Below are 20,468 nucleotides of genomic sequence, written 5' to 3'. Positions count from 1 at the left end.
AATAAGGCAAGTCCTGAGAAGCCAGCTCAATGGCAAGAACAAAATCCGTGCGATAAACAGCTATGCCCTGCCAGTAATCAGATACCCTGCTGGAATAATTAGCTGGCCAAAGGAGGAGATAAAAGCCACGGATATTAAGACTAGAAAACTACTAACAATGCATGGAGGGTTCCATCCCAAATCCAGCACCCTGAGACTGTACACGAGCCGCAAGGAAGGAGGCAGAGGACTAGTGAGTGTGAGAACCACAGTCCAGGACGAAACAAGTAAGATCCATAAATACATCAGGGACAAAGCCTCAACAGACAATGTGCTCAGTGAATATCTCAGACAACAGGGAACGGAGGTTGAGGTGCCAGAGATACCATCATGGGAGGACAAGCCCCTACATGGGATGTACCACCAGCAAATAACCCAAGTGGCTGATATCAGTAAATCCTACCAATGGCTGGAAAAAGCTGGACTCAAGGACAGCACAGAGGCCCTCATCCTGGCCGCCCAGGAACAGGGCGGCCAGGATGAGGCCGCCCTGGGCCAGAGCAATAGAGGCCCAGATATACCACACCAGACAAGACCCAAGGTGTAGGTTGTGCAAGGAGGCCCCTGAGACAGTCCAGCACATAACAGCAGCGTGCAAGATACTGGCAGGGAAAGCGTACATGGAACAACATAACCAAGTTGCAGGCATAGTGTACAGAAACATCTGTGCAGAATATGGACTGGAAACCCCGAGATCAAAGTGGGAAACACCCCCAAAGGTGGCGGAGAACGCCAGAGCTAAGATCCTGTGGGACTTCCAGATCCAGACAGACAAAATGGTAATGGCGAACCAACCAGACATTGTCGTAGTGGATAAACAACAGAGGAAAGCCGTTGTGGTAGATGTAGCAATACCAAGCGACTGCAACATCAGGAAAAAGGAGCACGAGAAACTAGAGAAATACCAGGGCCTCAGGGAGGAACTGGAGAGGGCCTGGAAGGTGAAGACCACAGTGGTGCCTGTGGTCATCGGGGCCCTCGGGGCAGTCACCCCCAAACTGGACCAATGGCTACAACAGATCCCAGGAACAACATCAGACATCTCAGTCCAAAAATGTGCAGTCCTTGGCACAGCCAAGATACTGCGCAGAACCCTCAAGCTCCCAGGCCTCTGGTAGAGGACCCGAGCTCAGAGGATAAGAACCACCCGCGGTGGGTGAGAAGGGAATTTTATATATATATATATATATATATATATATTGTCAAGAAAATTCGAGCTCATCCCACTTCCCCATGCTGGAGATTTAAGTTTAACAGTAATAATAAATAAAGTTATCTTTAAAATGAATCACTCAAGTGACATCAAGGCCCAGCAGTAGACTTAGGTGTCAATAAAATAAATCTGGTTGTGTGTGTTGTTTTTGTCTCATGCAAACTTTGCTTTAATTCTACTTTTTTCTATCTAATCATAAGAAATCATAGTCAGTCAGAGAGAGTCATTAAACAGGAAAAGCAGGTTTCCTGGAAAAAGAGGAAGTTTCCAGCCTGCAGATTTATAAAAATAGCCGAGACTATTCCTTATTTTAAAGCATGAAAGTTTAAAGAATGAAATCTAAACATTTTGAGTAATTTGATAAGATTCAAAGTAAAATACTTATATTAATATTGGTTTACTTGTAATAATACTTACACTTATATTTGTGGGAACACTTACAAGAAAAACAAGTAACTGTAACTTTAGTATTAAATAATTAGAATCATGTATTATTCTTGGTTTCTTTTCAGAAAAACATCTGTAATAACTCACATTAAGATTATAATAAGTATAATTAATAAGTTATAGTTATAAAATTATAAATGAATGATAAATCAGAGAAGCTAAAGAAAATAAATGTGATTTTGACATTGAACTTGAAATGGTGTAAAAAGGTGTAACTGCAATTAAACATCACTGATATGTTGGAGGTAGATGGTAGGTGAAAGGTGAAACGTTTCAGAGAAAATGTCGTGCAGGCAATGGACACAGGAGGTTGAGCAACCCTGAGACATTAGCACAGACATCAGGACATAATGTCGGGACATATGAGGTTGAGCAACCCTGAGACATTAGCACAGACATCAGGAAATGTCTGTAAGACAGTGATGGATATGAGATCATCTGTCTAAGCAGACAGCAGGCGCACCAGGGGGGTGGATAAACCCTATAAAAGGTGGGTGCAAAAGAGGAACCTTTTGTTGGATCCTCCGGGCAGCTTCGAGCCAAGATCGAGATGGACAAAGAACTCTGCAGCTGAAGAAGAGCCGGGCCCACGGAGCCGAAGACTGTCCTGCCATGGAGACCAACCGGTCAGGCCCACAACCTGTGGCTTCGAATCGCACTTCTCTCATCAGCTGGGTTCAGACCCCAAAGACAAAGAAGAAGAACTGGTGCCTTTTTTCCTGTCAGCACCAAGTCCTGTGTGACCTCACCATCCATGCGGAGAAGAAGCTCATCAGACCTACAGAGATCCCTGCCTTCGTCGATCGTCTTCCTCCTCCTGCTGCAGCACCTTCTTCATCATCAAGCCAGGTCTGGGGTTCGAAACACCAAACTCCGTCCGTCTCTCTCAAAGGTTCCCTATTTTAGTTCTCAGTGTCAGCAGTAGGGAAAGATAGATTAGATGATTGATTTTACTTATTTGATTATTTCTGCTACTGAATTAAGCTGTACTGACCCTTGCAAAAATGCCTTACTAATAAAATATTTAGCATAAAGAAAATCTAAAAGATGTTGTGGACATTCAGTTAATGAGTCACCTTAAAGTTCTTTGATGGTTGTAAAATAGCTGTGATGTTTGATTCTGGAGAGGAAGAGGTGGAAAATGTTTTTAGGTTGCTGGTAGCCCAAATGTAAAACATCATCCTTGGGACTCGCCCGAGTCACTAAAACCTACCTGGTTCAATAACAAATGCAAGTTGTAAAATAGAGAACGAGCGACCGTTAACAGGTGTGCTCTGTGAAACTAGTTGGCTGTAGGCTGCTCAGTCTGGCTAATTCACAGAGGGAAGAAGGGTGGGACACCTGGATGTAGGCCGTCAAAAATCAGGTGAATCGTTTCTCGAAACCAGCTTAAACAGAGTTTACTTCAGTTCTGGACAGGGTAAATCCCAGCAGATTTAGGAAACTCAATTAACCCGTTAGAAGGAGAGCTGGTAGCACATCTCCCCTCTCAGAAGAGGAAGTACGAGAGTGAGAGAGTAGAGACAGAAAGGAGGGGGGGGTGTTGCGCAACAACAATATATATATATATATGTCTCTTGTTTTGTTGGACTGAAGCTTTCTAAGGGTTTTCCTCAGCCCTTCACACCATAACCTAAATATAGCAACACCAAAGAACAGTACGGATTTAATTAATCAGATGCTTAGCATTGGACATTGGACTTAGTACTGAAATGCGATAGAGACAGTTTGATATAAATTGGATTCTTCTTTTTCTTTCCATGATCTTTCCATGTTTTCTTCATTTTCTAAGTATCTACTGTTCAACGACTAACGTTATTATTTTGCATAGAAGTGCACATGGATGATGGGGACACAAAACAATGTGGGCTACTCTCACACTTCCACAACTGGATGGATGGAAACATGACTGGTGCCTCATCAGACATGAATTTCTTTGCAGATCACTGAGACTAGGAAGTATAAATCAAGTTTTGGGCCTAAAACCTCTTAGCCTGTCCTAACAGATAAAATTTGACAATAGTATGACAAGTCATACTCTTTTTGTCTACAAATCAACATTTTCAGTCATTATAAGGTGCTGTAATTTAAAAGATGGTATTAAATTAAAGTGTAGCATCGTCCAGTCCGTGTTGCACCAGTCACCAGACTGTCTGTATCTCTCGGAAGGAAACCCAACGCCCGAATCACTGTCCACACCTGCCTTAGTTGGCCGGCCATTGCTGCAGTGGTGAAGAAGAGATTTTAAATATTGTCGTATATATTGTGTACTCCATTAATTTCAGGCCATATCGCTCTGCCTACAACTACAGTATTATAGAGGCAGATGAAAAATCTGCGACAGACTGGCGACCTGTCCAGGGTGTACCCCGCCTCCCGCCTGGAACGTAGCTGGAGATAGGCACCAGCAACCCTCCCGACCCCATTAGGGACAAGGGTGAACAGAAAATGGATGGATGGATGGATGGATGGATGAAAAATCTAAGTGAACAAGAAAGGGAAACATTTGCTCAGCTTGACTCAAACATAAAGTATCACAGGAACTATTGAGCTAATCATTAGAGCTGCACAATATTCCGTGGATATGGCATCATTAACAGTGGGAGTAATATTATTTTAACACTATTTGGAATGCAATAATTGTTGGCTTGTATGTTCCAAAAACATCAAGTAAAACACCAAGCTTCCCCAAGGATTCCCACTCCAACCACGTTTGCTGTAAGTGCAAATATTTGCATAGCTATTAAGCAATTTACGAACAGTGTTCTAAGTAATTATGCACCCGGTGCAGAAAAATGCATAGTTCTGTCATCGTTGGTAATTGGAAATGTAGACCAAAGTGCAAATAAAAAAAGGAAAGGAGGAGGGGAGTTGGAGAGAGGATTAAGAGTGAGGAGAGTTAGAATGATAGATGCTGTGACCTACTTCCTCAGCTCCCTGCCTACTGCTTTGACTCACAATGACAGTTTTCACAGGACACAGAAAGGCAAAAGTGCCAAGAGCCGACCAAGATCATGAGATTTCTTCTAACAATGTCAGACAATTCCATGCTGATCTGTCCCTCTTCTTGGTGTTCAGCAACAGGTAGTTTTCTTCAAAAATAAATTACAGATGATAGTTGATGTGGTTTGGAAGACCTCGAATACCTGTCTGTGTTGTAGAGGATCTTCACTGAAGACGCTCTGTTGTTGCACCATCAGCTCTAGAGGCTCCAGAACATTCAGAAAAAAAGAATCAAACTTCTTCATTGGCAACACTGAAAGATGTAAGATGGAAAGTCTGAGTAATAGAGTACAGATGAATAGAGCGAATACAGACCTACGTAGGGGTACACCAATAAATTGGTCCCGGATTCCTTAGTTTTCTATGATTTTGATTGGCAAATACTTACAGGAAAAAACAATCTTATCTATCTACCTCTGCAAAAGTAAGAAATTCAGTCCCTGCCCATTTTGTTCTGGCTGACTGAAAGACCAGCCCAACACATCACGTTTGCATAAAACACCAGTCACCCCACTGCTGCCAGCTTAGCCACTTTGCCACAAAGTTTCACCATTGCACCTGATTGGCTTCAGTTTCATAAACTGTCTGATTGACGGGTAAACAGTTATCCAGGCATCCACTGTCCACAAGAACATCATCCTCATAGAGCTTAGCCTGCTTGGCCTAGAGCGGGTCCCACCAACGCGGTACCCATGAACAACAGGTTGCCCCTGAAGACGACATGAGTTGCCCTTGGAGCTGTTCCAGCAGTAGATAAATCCTTAAAAATAGATTTTGTGTGAGTATCAAACTGATAGCCCTTCCTATTATCCAGTACCCATGCCATAGCTCTCACTACACTGTGTTCCAAATTATTATGCAAATTGGATTTAAGATAAAGATTAAAAAAAATTTGTTGTTCTATTAAATTTATAGATGGTATTGTGTGTCAGGGCTCTTTGAATACTATAATTAATTTCAGAGAGCTGGTTGATTAGTTTGTCTGATGAGCTCAATTAAAGGAAATCTACTTAAGTAGGATGTTCCACATTATTAAGCAGGCCACAGGTGTAATGGAAGCAATATGGGAAAGAGAAAGGATCTCTGCTGACAAAAATCATCAGACAGTGTAGTGCCGTATGACAAGGTATAAAAACATTAGATATTTAACAAAAACTGAAGCGTTATTGTACTGTGAAGAGATCTGTGACTGATTCAGAACAAAGATGGGTTTGTACAGATAAAGACATAATGAGGAAGGTTTCTGTTAGACAAATTCATTGGATTAAGAGAGCAGCTGTTAAAATGTCCTTACAAAGCAGCAAACAGTTATTTGAAGCTGCTGGTGCCTCTGGAACCTCAAGGTGGAGGATCCTCCAGAGGCTTGCGGTTCATGAACCTACTATTGGGCCCCTAACCAGAGCTCACAAGCAGAACCGGTCTCAGTGGGCCCAGCCGTACATGAAGATTAATTTTCAAACAGACTTGTTCACTGATGACTGCTGGGCAACCCTGGATGGTCCAGATGGACACAGTAGTGGATTGGTGGTGGATGGCCACCACGTCCCAACACAGCTGTGACATCAGCAAGGAGGTGGTGGAGTCATATTTTGGGCCAAAATCTTGGGGGGAGAGAGAGAGAGCTGGTCGGCCCCTTCAGAGTCCCTAAAGGTGTGAAAATGACCTCAACAAAGTATCTGGACTGTCTGACTGATCACTTTCTTTCATGGTTCAAAAAGAAGAGCCGTACCTTCTGTAGCAAAATCATCTTCATGCATGACAATCCACCATCTCATGCTGCAAGGAATACCACTGTGTCATTGGCTGCTATGGGCATTAAAGGGGAGAAACTCATGGTGTGGCCACCATCCTCCTCTGACCTCAACCCTATTGAGAACCTTTGGAGTTTCCTCCAGCAGAAGATCTGAGGGTTTAATGCAGTTCATATCAAAACAGCAGCTCTGGGAAGGTTTTCTGACATCCTGCAAAGAAATTCAAGCAGAAACTTTCCACAAACTCCCAAGTTCAATAGATCAAGAATTGTGCTGTGATGTCAAAGAAGGGGTCCTATGTTAACATGTAACTCTTGTCTGTTAAGATGTTTTTGATTGAAATAGCTTTTGATTTTAGTACATGTGACCACTTAATGCTGCACATTCAAAGAATGCAGTTCTTTATAATCCATAAAATGTTTAGAAAATTTGCTGTGCATAATAATTTGGAACAGTGCATTTTAGTTTTTTATTTTTGAAAAAAATACTGTTCTCATGGGGAGCTTTGTTCAGTAAAATTTGATTTATACTGTAATAGTTCATTACTTGAAAATTATACTGACCATCATTTCCATCGACCATTTAGGAAAATCGGAGAAAATATCACTTGCATAATAATTTGGAACAGTGCATTTTGAGTTTTTTATTTTTGAAAAAAATACTGTTCTCATGGGGAGCTTTGTTCAGTAAAATTTGATTTATACTGTAATAGTTCATTACTTGAAAATTATACTGACCATCATTTGCATTGAGCATTTAAGAAAATCGGAGAAAATATCACTTGCATAATAATTTGGAACATGGTATAGTTAAAAGTTTGGTGCTTAAAGGGGGCAGTATTATGTACAAAACGCCTTGGTGGAATTAGCTCTGCCTTCAAGGCGCAGCTCTTCCTCGCAGTTAGTGTTTCCAAGCTGCTGAGCAACTCCCCTGCCCAGATCCTTCAGACTAGCAAACAGCATTCAGCAAACGCTTAAAGTGGAAAAAGCTTCTCAGTGCAATGCTGGTAAAAACATTACTAAAGGGTTACATTATAAAGTCAAATTTCCACTGGCATTTGAAATGCTAATTGTTACCTTCAATTATATAACAATTGAAGATAACAAATTACTTGACTGCGCCATAAAATGGCACTGTTTGGCTAGAAAATACATAATACTGCCCCCTTTAAAAACGAGAAAAACTGTGTTGGCAGAGAATAACATGCTATTTAAATTGAAAACAGAAAAATTTAGGGGAATTTATAACTTAAGTAACAGAATCCCAACCTTTGATTTTGTTTTGTTAGATAGCATTCGTTAAGCGATTCAGACAAAAAGAATACAATAATGATTCGAATAATCCTCAGTTGCTGCCCCAGATACATTATCCACACACTCAGACATGCTCTTTGATTTCTCTGATAACTTTGTCCCCCACATCCATCTTCTTAACTGACTGTGCGTGCACACGCTCTCACACACAGAGGAAGAAGCAGAACTGACTCAACTATTGGACTGTACCACTTCACCATAACAGGGGCATGGTTGTGGCGAGTCTTTTCAGCCTCCTTTCTGTGCTGAATGTCGAGTGGGTGGCTGGCTGTGAAACATGAGCCTGGGAGCTTATGAGGAAGGGTCTGGGCTGGGGAGCTGAGGTGGGGGTGAAGGGTTCTGGTTGCTAGGCAGCCAGCCGATCGGAGCAGGATGCTCATTGGCTCGTGGTGAGCAGGGAAGAGCGGGTAGAACAGACGGGACTCTGTCACAAACCAACGTTAACGGCTTGTTTTGTCAAACCGAACACAGAATCGCTTCCATTACAGTGACAGCAGGATGTGTTACAGATCATCATAATCATCAAGTGTTTCATTTGTGAAGCAAAGCTCATACATAAACTTGGTCACAAAGATGGTGGGGAAAACAAAACATTTTATTTTCTGAAAATCTTTAAAAAGCGTGGATATAAGGATGATGTACTTTCTTGAATTTTTGCCTGCCTTAAAAAGAGACTCTAAACTTCAGTGCTCAGCAAATGACTGAATCTGCTGGTAATTACAAGGAAAGAGAAGAAAAGCACTGAGTGACACAAAGAGGTAGAATCTCCCAAACACAAAGACTTAAAAGAACAAACGGGAGATGAACAAGGGCAAAAAAATAATGAAAAAACATCACTGTCACTGTCTGAACAGAAAGAGAGAAGCTGGAAAAGCCCAGCAACAAGGCATGCCTTAAATAGCTAGACGGTAGGAAATAACATGACGCTGGAGAAAGCCTAATAGCTCTGAACATGTGTTGCGTTGCACTAAGCATGCATAGCCACAGTGCTGACAGCCACTTTTAGTCATATGTTATAGCGCGTGACCTACAGAAGAAGCCTGACTGTGAGGGGCCGGATGGTGGCTGGCAGACATACCAGCAGCATGTCTTAACTTCCAAAAGCTTCTGTCTGTGGAGAAAGGTAAAGGTTAAACCAAACAGAAAAAGGAACTCCTGTCTGGGTTCAGGACTTGTGTGTGTGAGAGATTCAGCTTAACATTAAAAAGAATTGTGAAGGGTAAGAAGAAGCACAAAGCCAGCTGAGTAAAGAGCAGTCCCAGTTAAGGCCAAAAATATCAATAAGCCTGGCAAATTTAAAAGAATCTTTTATAGATTAAGTAATCAGGACACACTGCTCTGAAAATCTGGGCCAATATCAGTATCTGATATTAATATTGCTGCTATGGCCAATAACTGATATTGTATGCATCTATATTACACATATACTGTATATCCCTACATTTTCAACACTTTTAAAAAAACACTTCACCTCTGATTCTCTGTTTCAGTCAAACTCCCCACAATCCTGTGCTGAGTCACCATTACTGTCACATGACCAAACACAACATGGCCAACGTCCTCCATTCCCCCCTCCAGTACTAGTCAAGATGGCGCCGGCGCAGCTGGCTGCCTGCAGACGCAGCTCCCGTCTTGTGTGTTTGTCTGTGTATATTTGCTGTAACCGATTAAGGATCCGTGCTTGAAGAACCCATGGATCATCAGTTGGGCTTTCCACAATGGCTGGATGTGGTTCTGTCGATGTTCTCCGCGTTCTTCTGCTACTTTTTATACTCTTGGTTGCAGAGAACCTCACCGAGCGGAGTAGCGGCATTGTTTGCTCGCGTGAACGGCTGATTGCGCTGTGTGGGCCTCTGCTGCTGCCCGGAGACGGGCCTGTGGTTCCGGAGGAGTTACGGAGGAGACGACGGGGCTGCAGGTCTGGAGTTAAACGGAGGTAGAAGAGGAGACGGCGCAGGCCAGCGGTACCGGCGATTATTGTGGGGAACGTGAGGTCTTTGGGAAATAGGACAGACGAACTCACGGCGCTGGTTAGGACCCAGAAGGAGTACTGGGAGTGCAGTATCTTCTGCTTCATGGAAACCTGGATGCACTCGCTTATTCCAGAATACAGCGTGGAGGCTCCTGGATTTTCCTTGGTGCGGGGGGACAGGGACTTTTCCAAAAGTCGGAAGAAGAGGGGCGGCGGGATTGCACTTTATGTGAGTGAGAGGTGGTGTAATCCCGGTCATGTTAACGTGAAGGAACAGATTTGTAGCCCGGACATTGAACTTCTGGCTGTGGGAATGCGGCCATGTTATTTACCGAGGGAGTTTACATCCGCCATTTTGATCGCTGTTTATATTCCCCCATCAGCTGATGCAGCAGTGGCCTGTGACGTCATCAGCTCTGCCACAGCCAACTCCAGACTCAACACCCGGATGTTGTTATTGTGTCTTGTCTATTGTCTTGCCTTGTCTCTATGCTGTAACTGCGAAGTAATTTCCCTGCTGGGATGAATAAAGTACTTCTATTCTATTCTATTCTAGAAACAAACAGCAGAAAGATGGAAATAAGTGTCGGTTGTAAATATCGATCCAGTTTTATTTATCAGACCAATATCGATATGTTTAGAAAATTATATCGGACAAAAGCGATGTTAGTGCCGATAGATCATAAATAATATTCATGTACTTAGAACCAAACTTGATTCTGATAGAGAATTTGTGGAAGAGATTAAAATTAGGGTGATGGTAAGAAGGTATTTCAACTGCAAAGCACTGGAGTTTGCTAAAGATAAATTGTCAAAACACTACTGTCTTCATTGCTCTAAAATGTCTCCAGTGATCACTGAGAAATATTATTGAGAAATACTGTACATTTTTAAAATGTAATAAAAAAACATATTTTTTCATCACCACTCTGTTATATTCTTTTAGAGTCTTGAAATATATTCTTTTATGATCCAATGAAAATAATTTAAAATATGAATCTATTTATCATTTTGAGATTATTTTTAAATCATTACAGTACATGACATGTGTATTGTCCATCATGGCTAGCATACCTCATATAAGTAGCAGGTTGTAATGGCGATTTGAAGCTCAGCGAGTGTTAAACTGCTCTCTTCTTTTAGCTGCTACCATTCTGAAAGCATTGATAAAACTGTGACTTGCTCATGCTGGCAACAACACTTCCAGGAAGCCTGGCTCAGCTTCGGAGAGAAACTTCCCATCAGAGTGCTACCCTAGCTGAGAGTGTGTGCCGACATCATCCCGCTGCAGTAAAGAGATTTGAGAAAGAAAGAACAAGTTCTTCTCTGATGGCACTTTTTAAATTTCGTTGTTCTTGTGATAATGACAATAAAGATCGATCGATCGATCGATTTATCTATCTATCTATCTGATAAGTAATGATAGACGTAAAACAGTGGCATGTTTCATTGCTACATTTATGTAGCTTGTTGCCTTGATAAAGAACGCACTGCTTCAGATACTAGAGCTGCACTAAAACCGACACCGGCACTAAACCCAACTTACAGCATCCTCCTCGCTAATAGGGAAACTGGGAAAAAAAAATCTTTTTATTACAGCAGCACAACTTCACACTGAAAATGTTAATCCAGGTACCCACCAGTATGCTATGGAGATGGTTTTGCATCCCTTATCATCCTTCTCAGTGCGAACATAAACTTTCATCTATAGTTTTTATTTATTAACTATTTAATAACAGCTACAATATTTCTGTGCATGCTTGTTATGGCTGGTCATAAAGGTTTGTTGCTAAGATACTTATCTTCCCCGTCTTTTCATTTGTCACTCCTTGTCAGCAAAATCACCCCATAAGGTCATTTTCACATGGATCAAATAACGAAAGCTGCGTCTGTATAATTCAACTCTCCCATAGAGAGGAGGAACATAACAGTTCCAATGAGCCTGACAATCTGACCCACTGCACAGGCTGTGCTGAGGTGCAGCATGTCTGATTTTTGTTTTGTTTTTTCAGTATGAAATTAACTAGTTCAGTGTGATAAATGTTTGAATGAGGGAAAATGCTAACATAACGATGTTTAAGTTTGCTACGTATGCTGGCATATATAGATATGAAAGCTGTGTGGTTTTAAACGTGAGGAAATATAGAAGATTTTGTGAAACATCAAAATTCACACCTTTGCAGTATATGTGTCACTTTTGATACACTCCCATATCAGTGACTGTGTGTTGGGGGAAATTCACAGTGTTCTGCTGCATCACAATGAACTTCATTAATTTTGCCTTGATGTCATTTCCTTGTTTTATGTACTTTCTTTCTCAATTGCTGCATCCAAGTGGTCAGATAACTATTAACCAAAATAAACAGAAAACATTTCACTCAAAGTTTCATGCACACAAATGCTTGAAACTTTGTGTTTCAAGCACTTCAAGTGTGTGTCAGCACATGCTGATAAAGTGTGCGCTTTATCAGGCACACAGCACAGCATACTGTGAAATCAAAGAGTGTTTCTAATGAGTCATTGCTGCAATTTTTACATACAGACAAGTGCAGTGTACATGTCTGTCCAAGACAAATCCATCACATCCAAGTTTAGCTGGTGACCAAACAAAGTGTGCTACAGTATTAAATGCATATTAAGGCAAAGTTGGAAGGTTACTTTCCATTAGCATCTTGTCTTCCTATGCCAGGGAAAAATATCAAACACGCAGTAGTTTGAAGAGGAAACAAATGTTGATCTGTCACTGTTCTTTTGCTCTTTTCATTATTTTCTGACTTCTCCGGCAGTGAGGCACTCAAAATTGTTGGTGAGACCCAAGAGATTTACTGTCACATGCGGAGCAATACAGCTTCCGCTACGATGCTGTAATTGAAATCTATATAAACTTCAATGGAAATTGCTTTGGTTCATTTCAAGTGTAATGGACATGGAGATGGAAAGAAAGGAGAAAAGAAGGAAAGAGTAGGGAAAAGACATAAAAGTAGAGGAGAGAAAGATCTAGAGAATACATGTAACCGTTCTAGAAGTCTGCTTCTATGTCTACAGAAAGAGAATAAAAACTGTTTCTTTTTTTCCACCAAGTATTTATTAGTTGTTTTCATCAACACCATCCATCCATCTATTTTCTAACACCCTTGTCCCCTAGTGGGATCGGGAAGGCTGCTGGTGCCTATCTCCAGCGAACGTTCTGGGCGAGAGGCGGGGTCACCCTGGACAGGTCGCCAGTCTGTCACAGGGCCTTCATCAACACAACAATGCAAATTACTATTTCCTTTAGAGATTCAAAATTAGAGTCTTAAACATATTTACAACTATGTGTCAAGTTCAAAGCATCATATTCAGAGCCCATCGGAGTCTCTTACATTACCTCCACCAGACAGTCACATGCTGACAGTAGTGCTTCACAAGACTGGTTCACTTCAAAGTGAACTATTGTGGAGTTGCAATATCAGAAGATCTTGTTTCATATCTACTTCTCAGCCCACCATCCAGGATTTAGCTAAAATGAGTTTCCTTTTGTCTCAGTTTTGTCACCTGCAGCACCGATAAAAAGAGCAAAAGTATTTATTAACACCTCATCCACCAACACTTTTACACCTAATGGTTAATTATCTCTGCTGCATTTATCTTTACTTCTTACTGCAATGAAAATATAAACTGAAATGTCAAATACATTAAAAGGCTTTGAATCAGTTTCTCAGATTTGGAGGTGAGTTTAAAATTTGTGCAAATTGTTAATTTTGGGCAGCAGAAAGGCACCACTATCCACCTGCGTTAGACCTAACATTGGGCTTTGGCTCATGTGTTCGTCCTTTGTGGTGCAAATGGCTAATCTGCCAAAAATAAAAAAATATTGATAGTAATGTCAAAGCAGCCTCATTATTTCTGGAAATACCCATTAAGTCATTAGCTTGCAATCACAAAGAAAGTTTGCTTTTCATTCTCACAGCCTTAAAATGTCTTGGCACAGAAGAATGGAGGACTTGTAGAGGCCCGTCATGGTTACCATGTGACGCCTCGGTCTTTTTTGGCTGATCTCCTTACAGTCTTCTTTCTTTCATCTCTAGGACGAAACCTGATACGGTATCTCAGCCCCATTTGACCAGATGCTAATTAATCTGCAGTGAAAGAGCTTTTTAAAAACACCCTAGCACCACGAGGAATTGTTGTGAACCTGCCATGAGTGCAACACTGTGGGAACAGGAGAAAAGGGAAATAGAACATGTAATATCACTGACATGCTTTAGAGATGCTGTACAATAAGGCTGTTTGGCTGCTTCTGTGGTTACATTAGCTACCCATAAAAGAATATTCAATACCACTGATAGCCTAGCAGCTGGTGGCCAGATGATACTTCTGGCTATCAAGGGGCATTGGGAGAAAGCTGAAGCATGAAGGGGATGGGGGGAGTGGTTTTAATCCCCTCTGTCACAGTGCACTGCTTTGTCTGAGACATCAACCTTCCATTTCTACCATCTTCCTTTTTGTCTCTGCAGCCCAACGTCGGCTAAACTGGAACTGACAGCTCAGGATTCAAACTTCTTTGACTCCATCTCCCAGCTAATTTGTGGGCGGACTGGATTGCAGTTTACTGATTACTGTAGGCGGCGCGTTGTAGACGCAGCGGCCTCTCGTTCTCCCAGTATACGGTGAATTGTTCATCTTTGTTGAAAAGTTCTAAATGTTTGTCTCGCCAAACTATGTCGGAATACAAGTACAACCGACGGGATCTCCTTAACATCCGAAAAAACAACTTCTGCAATGTTTTGGAGTACTTCACCACGGAGACAATAAAGGAACTCGGACTACTGCGACGGCCCCCAACAACACCGGACTCGCCGAGGCGGTGCCCCTTAGAGAGGAAACGCCGAAAGCGGTGTTCGAGGAAAACTAAAAGGGGTAAGCGAGGTGGTATCCGGGCTAGGCTAGCGGCTAACCCAACACGCCCAGCTATACCATCAATCCTACTGGCAAACGTATGGTCGCTGGACAACAAAATGGATCATATCAGACTGCTAATGTCGGCGAACCGAACAGTGAGAAACTGCTGTGTGCTTGTTTTCACCGAAACTTGGCTTAATGACGGCATCCCCGACTCTGCCATACAACTGGAGGAGCTAACATGCTACCGAGCCGACCGGGCACTTGTGAACAGAGAAAACGGTGGACGCAGGCGGGGAGGAGGTGTGTCTGTTAATGTCAGGAACTCATGGTGTCGGGATGCTGTAGTGGTATGTAAACACTGCTCACCATTGGCAAAGGTTATGATCATAAAGTGCCGTCCCTATTACCTGCCAAGGGAGTTTACCGCTATCTTGCTGGCTGCTGTTTACATCCCTCCGACCAGCAACAACAGTGAGAGGAATGCAGCGCTAAATGAACTGTACCAAGCCATCAGTGAACAACAGACTGCACACCCAGACGGTTTTCTCATTTTGGTCGGAGATTTTAACCATGCCGACCTCAAGTCTGTCCTTCCAAAACTCTACCAACACGTGGATTTCCCAACAAGAGGGAACAACATCTTGGACCTGGCCTACACAACACAAAAAGGTGCATATAAAGCAACCCCATTACCGCACATTGGACTCTCTGATCACCTTACTGTTATGCTAATGCCAGCATACAGGCAAAGTGTGAAAGCCATCAGAACTGTTAAAAGGGACATCAGGGTGTGGCCAGTGGGGGCTACAGCTGCTCTCCAAGACTGTTTTGGAAAAACGGACTGGAAGATGTTCAAACAGGCAGCTACTCACAATGGCCACACAGACATTGAGGAGTACACAGACACTGTGACCTCCTTCATCACAAAATGCATTGACGATGTGACTGACACAAAAACCATCATCACCCGGGCAAACTGCAAACCATGGCTAACAGGTGATGTCCACAAGCTGCTGAGAGCCAGGAATAAAGCCTTCAGAGCTGAGGATGAACAGGGCTTAAAAACAGCAAGAGCCAACCTGTCCCGTGGCATCAAGAAGGCAAAACGAGAGTACGCAAACAAGATAAGTACACACTTTAAGGACAGCAGAGATGCACAGAGCCTATGGCGAGGTATTCAGGCCATCACGGACTATAAGCCTTCCCCACAGAGCTGTGACAGCAACATCTCTCTGCTGAACAATCTGAACAGCTTCTTCGCACGCTTTGAAGCACAAAACAACACATGCCCAGAGAAGACCCCCCTGCCCCCCCATGACCAGATCCTTCGCCTCTCAGCCAACATGGTGAAGAGGACACTGGCCAGAATCAACCCCTGGAAAGCAGCGGGACCAGACAACATCCCAGGTCGTGTGTTGAAAGACTGTGCAGAGGAGCTAAAAGATGTCTTCACCGATGTCTTTAACATCTCCCTGGAACAAGCCATTGTTCCATCACTTTTCAAAACCGCAACCATTATACCAGTGCCAAAGAAATCCTCTCCATCCTGCTTCAATGACTACCGTCCAGTGGCACTGACATCCATTATCATGAAGTGCTTTGAACGGCTAGTCATGGCCCACGTCAAGTGCAACCTTCCCATTACCCTGGACCCTTTTCAGTTTGCATACAGAGCAAAACGATCCACAGAGGATGCAATCTGCTCTGCCCTCCACCCTGCCCTCACCCACCTGGACAAAAAGGACTCTTATGTGAGAATGCTGTTCATTGACTTCAGTTCAGCATTCAATACCATAATACCACAACAACTTATCTGCAAACTGGACAAGCTGGGGATTAGCACCTCCCTCTGCAACTGGCTGCTAGATTTCCTCACTCAGAGGCCTCAAGCAGTACGGGTTGGCAACTTAACCTCGAGCAGTATTACCCTGAACACAGGCGCCCCACAGGGCTGTGTGCTCAGTCCTCTGCTCTTCACCCTGCTGACACATGACTGCACAACAACCCACACCTCCAACCATATAGTAAAGTTTGCAGACGACACAACTCTTGTGGGCCTCATCACCAAGGGCGATGAAACCCACTACAGGGAGGAGGTCCATCTTTTGACCAAGTGGTGCAGCAACAACAACCTCTTGCTAAATATCAGCAAAACCAAGGAGATTGTTATGGAGTTCAGGAAGGGCCATATCGAACACCCACCACTGACCATAGATGGCGCTGCAGTAGAGAGAGTAGGCAGCACAAAATTCCTTGGGGTGCACATCTGTGAAGACCTCTCCTGGACCACCAACACCACATCACTTGTGAAGAAGGCCCAACAACGCCTCTACTTCCTGCGCAAGCTCAAGAAGGCAAGTGCTTCACCACCCATCTTGACCACTTTCTACAGAGGCACCATAGAAAGCACCCTGACTAGCTGCATCACAGTGTGGGGCGGAAGCTGCACAGAACAGAACAGAAAAGCCCTGCAGCGCATTGTGAAAAGAGCCTCAAAGATCATTGGTGCCCCACTCCCCGCCCTGCAAGACCTGTACACCACCCGACTCACCCAGAAAGCGGTCACGATTGTGGGAAATGTAAATCATCCTGCCCACAAACTGTTCAGTGTCCTGCCCTCCGGGAAATGATATAGAAGCCTCTGCTCCCGCACCACCAGACTCTCCAACAGTTTCATCCATCAGGCTGTGAGGATGCTGAATTCCCTCCCCTCAGCATCAAAGCGGCCAAGAAGATGAAGAAGAAGAAACCCAGAACCTTGAACAACTGCCCTTCCTCCTAACATAGAGGGCAAATTTGGCATTTAAACTCTGCACTTCTGCCACTTTTTTTTATCTGTGTATCTCCATATACTTATATATACATATACATTCTCAGTTGTAAAACTTTTTATGCTATATGTCTAGTTATTGTACATCTATTTATTAATTGTTTAGGATAATTTTAGTTAGACTGTGTCTTTTATTGTTACTCAATGTTAGTAACGCCCTGTCTTGTATCACTGTGGGATAGTGAGAAACGTCATTTCGATTCCCTTGTATGTCTGGACATGTAAGAGGAATTGACAATAAAGCTGATTGATTGATTGATTGATTTATTTATTTAAAGCGCTTACTTTTTAAATGAAAGATATTCCTCTGTTTTTTTTTCATGTTATTCTCAGATACTCTCGTTTGTGACACAATAAATAGATTCATTGTGCCGGAGTTGCAGAGAGAGAGAGATAATATCCATCTCCCAAAAAAAGACGAGGAAGAACTTTAATGTCCGCAGAAAGCATATGAGAATGGCTGGTGAAAGAGGAACAACCAAAACAAACATAATTAGAGTGGAAGAGATGGCAGACCCAGAAAGACTGTCAGAGGAAAGGAAATTCAGGACATATGCAAACTACTCCATGGAGCAGATGCCGCTGTGTGGGGAGGCAAGAGGTCCAGTTCAATATCAGTGAGGCTGTGGATGGCATAAGAAAATAAGCTCAGTATGAGCAGTACTGACCATTCCTGTCAGTTCTGCTCATTCAGACCACTCAGTCTTGCAAGGGTTTGGGGCCGTTCTAGAATGAATGATTCACTACCTGGTGGGCATGTAAATGATATACGTACATTTTTTACAAGTGTTCAAAGCATTTTTTTTTCTACAGAAATTCTTTGTGTTACACACAAAAAAAAGCTGGAGGACAAGCCTGAAGTGGAGCACTGGCAAGCTGAGATGACCTAAATCCAGGAGTGCAGAGAGAGAAGGTCCTGCAAGGGTTTGTTCAGAAAAAAATCAACTCTTTCTCAGTCTCCTGGAGAACAACAAGACCTCAAGTTCAGTATTTAGTAACCACAGATCAATGCATCATCCATTAAAAGTCCTGCTGCCCTCAGCTCCCCGCTGGTGAAGTCATTGAGGACAGTGAAGTTTTAGACTCTGGAACAGATTCTGAAACATAATGCTTTGGTGGCACCAGCTTCAGGCTATTAATCTTTTGTAGCACAGACACTTAAGCATAGGAGTGATAAATTAGTCCCGATTTCCTTCATTTAAGAAGATCAGTGAGCGGCTGATACTTACATGTAAGATAAACCTTACACACTTCCACAAATCAGCCATTGCCACCTTTTGCTCTGCATGACTGAGGTCTGACTGATAGACCCACCCACTAGGTTACGTTACATGTTATTGTGTTGCAAGTTAGCAATAGTCATCCTACCGTTGAGACTTCATCGCTATGTTGCATGTTCATTGTTTTCATCCAGACATCTTGCACATGTGCACCATGCTTGAGTGCCAAAAGACAATTCTTTAACTTGACATTTTTTCCATTTTTGCCTTTTTCCTCGCTGCGCCTCACTGATTTCGCAAATCTATAGATCTTGTTATCTTGTAGTCGTAGTGTTCACAATTAATACACAGGATCTTGCATTTGTGATGTCAACTAGCAGCGTGTCTATATTTAGGCAAAAATATTGGTATTGGCCAAAACTGTAATCGGTGCACCACTATTTAAGCAATCTTTAGTTATTTTTGGCAACACTCATCGCTGTCATTTTAATAATACAGAAATAGGAATCTTAAAGTGTCTCCTTACTTTTGGTCATTACAATTTACGGCAACAAGATATTCAATCATCTGTTCAGAACTATGCTTAACATATGGGCAGTGACAGACAGAGATGCTCTGAGAGATTGGCTGGTTACCAGATTTTATGTTTGAAACTATAAGTCAGATCTTTTTCAATTCAGTAAATGCACCATAGACGAGCACAACAATAACACTCTTCGGTGTGCCAATACATGGAGAGAAGACTTACCTAATGACAGTATCAGTAAGTTGCTCAAAACAACATATATACACACGTAGGTTGATTATTCAGGCTGACACTTAAATTAGATTACAGGAAGCTCGCTGTATTACAACAGTTTGTCTCTTTTATCTGACTGAAGAGTTCAGCAAATCACAGAAACAGACTGGATTTGAAAAAGTCAATAATCTGGGAATGTCACATTTAAGGTAAAACTCTGCTCTCCTTTTCCAGGAACCAGGGCAGTTTTTCTCCTTGCTGCTTCTTTCACCCCATGCACCAGAGTCACATCATACACAGCAGAAATCTACCAAAAAACTGCTAATCTTCATGGAATTACTTGGAGAATAGAGCAACGCCCCAGAGTATGCATTAAAAGTAAAGTTAGAATATTTTAATGCAAGTTCAAATAACAAAATGAAAACAATAAGACCTGCCCAGGACTGTGGATCATTAACCTGTTTTAGGTTTAAAAGGAGCAGGTACTCTTGCAGTAGGAAGATAATCTACATAAACAGCCTGGTATTTGACCCCACAGGACACACACACACACACGCACACAGCAGCTTAGGCAGTGGAAGAGATTCTGGGAAATGAAGTTCTGGAGAACAAAACATTTAGCCAAAACTCTTCAGATAATGCATGAAGAGGCTGCATTCACTAATGCTAACCACGCTAACCACAATAATCACTAATGCCAAGTGCTAAATGCCAATTGTAATCATTTTAGTCTTAGTTTTAAAATATTAACTGCTCAACAATTTAACACTGACTTCTCTCTCAACCCTTTTGGTGTGACACCTCCAGCCTGGATATAAAAAATGACTGATTGATCATGATAGAACGACTGCTATGTAGCTACAGTAACAACATGAATGATTTAACAATCCAAATTAGAGTTGTTTTCCCTCCCAAATGTTAGGGTGACACCAATTTTATTGATATTGAGACGATCTTGACATATTTACAGTATATGCTGTAAATATAATAAAAATGTAAATAAAGATTCTAGTGTGCTATAATTTGCCTTGAGGAGTAAAAGAACCATGGTGTCATT

The 20,468-nt window shown here is 42.3% G+C and overlaps 1 protein-coding gene across 4 annotated transcripts in view; it reads right to left on the bottom strand.

Annotated features, from left to right (window-relative positions):
• The window catches only part of cttnbp2 (cortactin binding protein 2), a 105,973-nt gene that overhangs the window by 70,641 nt on the left and 14,864 nt on the right, over positions 1-20,468 (bottom strand). The window lies entirely within an intron of this gene.

This window comes from Xiphophorus couchianus, chromosome 4, assembly GCF_001444195.1.
Source record: "Xiphophorus couchianus chromosome 4, X_couchianus-1.0, whole genome shotgun sequence".
Taxonomy (NCBI): Eukaryota; Metazoa; Chordata; class Actinopteri; order Cyprinodontiformes; family Poeciliidae; genus Xiphophorus; species Xiphophorus couchianus.
Note: the sequence above shows the minus strand (reverse complement) of the source record. Positions and strands in the feature narration are given on the sequence as shown.